The sequence below is a fragment of the Heterodontus francisci genome, unplaced genomic scaffold, assembly GCF_036365525.1.
Source record: "Heterodontus francisci isolate sHetFra1 unplaced genomic scaffold, sHetFra1.hap1 HAP1_SCAFFOLD_831, whole genome shotgun sequence".
NCBI classification, from domain to species: domain Eukaryota; kingdom Metazoa; phylum Chordata; class Chondrichthyes; order Heterodontiformes; family Heterodontidae; genus Heterodontus; species Heterodontus francisci.
In genome coordinates this window covers 203,088-208,922 of record NW_027141424.1, presented here as the reverse complement: position 1 = coordinate 208,922, position 5,835 = coordinate 203,088, and positions in this window count along the sequence as shown.

The window sequence follows — 5,835 nt, the reverse complement described above, 5'->3', positions numbered from 1 at the left end:
AGAGAAGTCCTGTGAAAAGGTGCCCCGAACACCCAAAACATCCACGAACGGCCCCCCCGGCCGCAACTTCAAAGCGCCCGCGGGAGATGGCTCGGAGAGCATCTGCAGCGCACTGTCGGCAATGCTGCATGCCTTTATTTAAACCACTGCAAAAAAAAACCCTTAGCAAATGTAATCACCTCTAAGTCTGCCAAATGATGCTTCACCTCCCGAAGGACGTGGATGAGCTTTCCGGACGTCGATGGTGGGCACTGAGGAAATGGCTTATTACCTGCACCAGATTCCACCCCCCCTCCCCCCCCCCTTTACCCCCCCCCCCCACCCCCGTCCCCTTCCCTGCTCCACCCTCTCAGCTCACCCCCTCACAACCCCGTCCCAGCCCGCCCCCCCCTCGCACCATCTTCACCCCGCACCCCACCCCCTCCCTCTACCCCTCCCCCTTGCATCCCCTCCTCCCACCGGCACCATCCTACACCTGTGTAGGGGCCCCAACAACCCCACTGCCTTGTGGGCGTCTCGGGAGAGACCAAGGCTAAGGGAGTAAACCCTAACAGAAAATCCGGAGCGGAACCCCGTAGGCGGTCATGTGTCACCTTTGGCATGTTTCCGGCAGTTCCTGCAGCCATACTGGTGCCAAACGTCGTGTCCTGCACTCCTTTGGACCCCACCAGAAAGGCCGAGAGGGGGGTTTTGACGACTGGGCAACTCTCAACCTCCATAAATTTGCCCAGGCATGCGCCATGGAGAGGTCACTCCATAGTTGCCTCACAGCGACTGAAACAACACGGAAGGCAGCAGTTACGGGTTATAAGTCCAGATAAATTGGCGTAGAAACTGGGCGCCACGGGTTGCCTTTGTCGGTGGGAGAGGTCATTGCACCTCACTGGACAGCTACCGCCCGCCTCAAACCGGGCAGCCCCCGGTCAATAAGGTTCTGTCCCGCCACAGTCTGCCTGCTTCAATGGGTGCTTGGAGCTCAGGGTCATTGCCCGAAAGGTGGACTGATACACCGCACCAAACAACATGAAAAAAGGAAAGAAGGTACCAGCCCTTCGCTTTGCAAGCTGGAACGTCAGAACTATGTGTCCTGGCCTGTCGGAAGACCTTACACAAATCAACGATTCTCGGAAGACCGCCATCATTAACAACGAGCTCAGTAGACTCAATGTGGACATTGCAGCACTTCAGGAGACTCGCCTCCCCGCGAGTGGCTCTCTAGCAGAGCAAGACTACACCTTCTTCTGGCAGGGCAGGGATCCTGAAGAACCAAGACAGCATGGAGTGGGCTTCGCCATCAGAAACTCCTTGCTCAGCATGATAGAGCCTCCCTCAAATGGCTCGGAACGCATACTGTCCATCCGACTGCTCACCACCTCTGGTCCAGTACACCTACTCAGCATCTATGCTCCAACACTCTGTTCCGCACCTGAAGCTAAAGACCAGTTCTATGAACAACTCCATAACATCATTAGCAGCATCCCCAACACCGAACACCTATTCCTGCTGGGGGACTTTAATGCCAGGGTTGGGGCCGACCATGACTCATGGCCCTCCTGCCTTGGGCGCTATGGCGTTGGAAGGATGAATGAGAACGGGCAGAGACTGCTTGAGTTGTGTACCTATCATAACCTCTGCATCACCAACTCGTTCTTTCACACTAAACCCTGTCACCAGGTTTCATGGAGGCACCCAAGATCACGTCGTTGGCACCAGCTAGACCTCATTGTCACAAGGCGAGCCGCCTTAAACAGTGTTCAAATCACACGCAGCTTCCACAGTGCGGACTGCGACACCGACCACTCCCTGGTGTGCAGCAAGGTTAGACTCAGAACAAAGAAGTTGCATCATTCCAAGCAGAAGGGCCACCCACGCATCAACACGAACAGAATTTCTCACCCACAGCTGTTACAAAAATTTCTAAATTCACTTGTAACAGCCCTTCAAAACACTCCCACAGGGGATGCTGAGACCAAGTGGGCCCACATCAGAGACGCCATCTATGAGTCAGCTTTGACCACCTACGGCAAAAGTGCGAAGAGAAATGCAGACTGGTTTCAATCTCATAATGAAGAGCTGGAACCTGTCATAGCCGCTAAGCGCATTGCACTTTTGAACTACAAGAAAGCCCCCAGCGATTTAACATCCGCAGCACTTAAAGCAGCCAGAAGTACTGCACAAAGAACAGCTAGGCGTTGCGCAAACGACTACTGGCAACACCTATGCAGTCATATTCAGCTGGCCTCAGACACCGGAAACATCAGAGGAATGTATGATGGCATGAAGAGAGCTCTTGGGCCAACCATCAAGAAGATCACCCCCCTCAAATCTAAATCGGGGGACATAATCACTGACCAACGCAAACAGATGGACCGCTGGGTTGAGCACTACCTAGAACTGTACTCCAGGGAGAATGCTGTCACTGAGACTGCCCTCAATGCAGCCCAGCCTCTACCAGTCATGGATGAGCTGGACATACAGCCAACCAAATCGGAACTCAGTGATGCCATTGATTCCCTAGCCGGCGGAAAAGCCCCTGGGAAGGACAGCATTACCCCTGAAATAATCAAGAGTGCCAAGCCTGCTATACTCTCAGCACTACATGAACTGCTATGCCTGTGCTGGGACGAGGGAGCAGTACCCCAGGACATGCGCGATGCCAACATCATCACCCTCTATAAAAACAAAGGTGACCGCGGTGACTGCAACAACTACCGTGGAATCTCCCTGCTCAGCATAGTGGGGAAAGTCTTTGCTCGAGTCGCTCTGAACAGGCTCCAGAAGCTGGCCGAGCGCGTCTACCCTGAGGCACAGTGTGGCTTTCGTGCAGAGAGATCGACTATTGACATGCTGTTCTCCCTTCGTCAGATACAGGAGAAATGCCGTGAACAACAGATGCCCCTCTACATTGCTTTCATTGATCTCACCAAAGCCTTTGACCTCGTCAGCAGACGTGGTCTCTTCAGACTACTAGAAAAGATCGGATGTCCACCAAAGCTACTAAGTATCATCACCTCATTCCATGACAATATGAAAGGCACAATTCAACATGGTGGCTCCTCATCAGAGCCCTTTCCTATCCTGAGTGGTGTGAAACAGGGCTGTGTTCTCGCACCCACACTTTTTGGGATTTTCTTCTCCCTGCTGCTTTCACATGCGTTCAAATCCTCTGAAGAAGGAATTTTCCTCCACACAAGATCAGGGGGCAGGTTGTTCAACCTTGCCCGTCTAAGAGCGAAGTCCAAAGTACGGAAAGTCCTCATCAGAGAACTCCTCTTTGCTGACGATGCTGCTTTAACATCTCACACTGAAGAATGCCTGCAGAGTCTCATCGACAGGTTTGCGTCTGCCTGCAATGAATTTGGCCTAACCATCAGCCTCAAGAAAACGAACATCATGGGGCAGGATGTCAGAAATGCTCCATCCATCAATATTGGCGACCACGCTCTGGAAGTGGTTCAAGAGTTCACCTACCTAGGCTCAACTATCACAAGTAACCTGTCTCTAGATGCAGAAATCAACAAGCGCATGGGCAAGGCTTCCACTGCTATGTTCAGACTGGCCAAGAGAGTGTGGGAAAATGGCGCACTGACACGGAACACAAAAGTCCGAGTGTATCAGGCCTGTGTCCTCAGCACCTTGCTCTACGGCAGCGAGGCCTGGACAACGTATGCCAGCCAAGAGCGACGTCTCAATTCATTCCATCTTCGCTGCCTTCGGAGAATACTTGGCATCAGGTGGCAGGACTATATCTCCAACACAGAAGTCCTTGAAGCGGCCAACATCCCCAGCTTATACACACTACTGAGTCAGCGGCGCTTGAGATGGCTTGGCCATGTGAGCCGCATGGAAGATGGCAGGATCCCCAAAGACACATTGTACAGCGAGCTCGCCACTGGTATCAGACCCACCGGCCGTCCATGTCTCCGTTATAAAGACGTCTGCAAACGCGACATGAAATCGTGTGACATTGATCACAAGTCGTGGGAGTCAGTTGCCAGCATTCGCCAGAGCTGGCGGGCAGCCATAAAGACAGGGCTAAATTGTGGCGAGTCGAAGAGACTTAGTAGTTGGCAGGAAAAAAGACAGAGGCGCAAGGGGAGAGCCAACTGTGCAACAGCCCCAACAAACAAATTTCTCTGCAGCACCTGTGGAAGAGCCTGTTACTCCAGAATTGGCCTTTATAGCCACTCCAGGCGCTGCTTCACAAACCACTGACCACCTCCAGGCGCGTATCCATTGTCTCTCGAGATAAGGAGGCCCAAAAGAAGAGAATATGATGCATTTCCAGTGTGGTTTCAGGATACCATTGACAATGCAACAATGTTACCAGCGACATCAACACAGGGATCCTTTAATTTTCCAGAAATTCCATGGAAAATAACACTGGTAAATTTCACTCACACTGTGTTAATTAGGGCCTTCACCTTCTATCCGCAGATAGTTACTTTGGCTTCCCAGCGCACCTTGTAAAACAATTAAATGTGAATTTGCACACAACAAGGTCCCACAATATCATAATCCATTGTCATGATGTCGGTTTGGAACACTTTGATCAAAACAGTTCCATCGGAAAGACATCACATTCAGCGGTGCAACTGACTGGTCAACACATAAATTCTGGCCTAGCCAGCGACGCCCACATCCCATGAACGAACATAATAAAATATATACTGATTTGGAAGCTACAGAGTTTGTGAATTTGAGGATTGCAAAGATTTTCTGTAATCCAGTTGTGCAGCATAGCACCAGTACTTCACTGAACAATCAACCTGCACTTCCAAAGGCTGCTGAAACCATATCCTCCTGACTCAGAGGGGAGAGTGGAACCACTGAACCATGGCTGCTGCAGTGAAGGGTGAGGAAGATAAAGTGACCAGAGAATGTTCACAGGAGAACATTCACCAAAGGCCCCTGTCGCTGCTGCAGATTAACTGGAACTATTACATAATCTGAGAATATCCCATTGTGTGAATGGTGTTCACATTGTTAAATAAAACCGCAACAGTCTATCAATGTAAAAAACCATTGGAGGTTTAGTTGGAATTCGAAAGAACATTATCCTATCAACAAATACACCACAAAAGGAAGAGGGAGGAAAGGTAATGCATGATATTCTCGCAATTTCTGTTTTAGACCTGAAATCAGCAAAATAATGACTTTAGGACGAAGAGAGCAAATGAACAGAGGCACAGGGAGAGCAGTCATAGAGAGACACACAGATTTATACCATCAGTAACAAGTTACAAAGACTGACGGGAACTCAAAGGGTCCAAGAATAACGTCAGAAACCAGTTGTCCCAATAGTTACACTGAACCTGGACATGTGATTAATGCAAGTCTCATTTCAGAAGAGATGATGATCTCCTGGTCATTGATGCAGAGAAATATAGGAACACAGGAGGAAGTCGATCAGCACAATAAGTCTTTTCCATCATTCAATTAGAGTCATAGGGTCATTGAGTTATAGAGTTATACAGCACAAAAACAGGCCCTTCGGCCCATCCTGTCTGTGTGGGCCATCAAGCACCTATCTATTCTAATCCCATTTTCCAGGACTCGGCCTGTAGCCTTGTCTGCTTTGACGTTTCAAGTGCTCATCTAAATACTGATTAAATATTGTGAGGGTCCTGTCTCTACCACCACTTCAGGCAGTGTGTTCCAGATTCCAACCATCCTCTGGGTGAATATTTTTTTACCCTCAAATCCCCTCTAAACCTCCTGCCCCTTTCCTTAAATCTATGCCCCCGGGTTATTCACCCCTCAGATAAAGGAAAAAGTTTCTTCCTATCAATCCTATCTAAGCCCCTCATAATTTTGTATACATCAGTCAGGTCC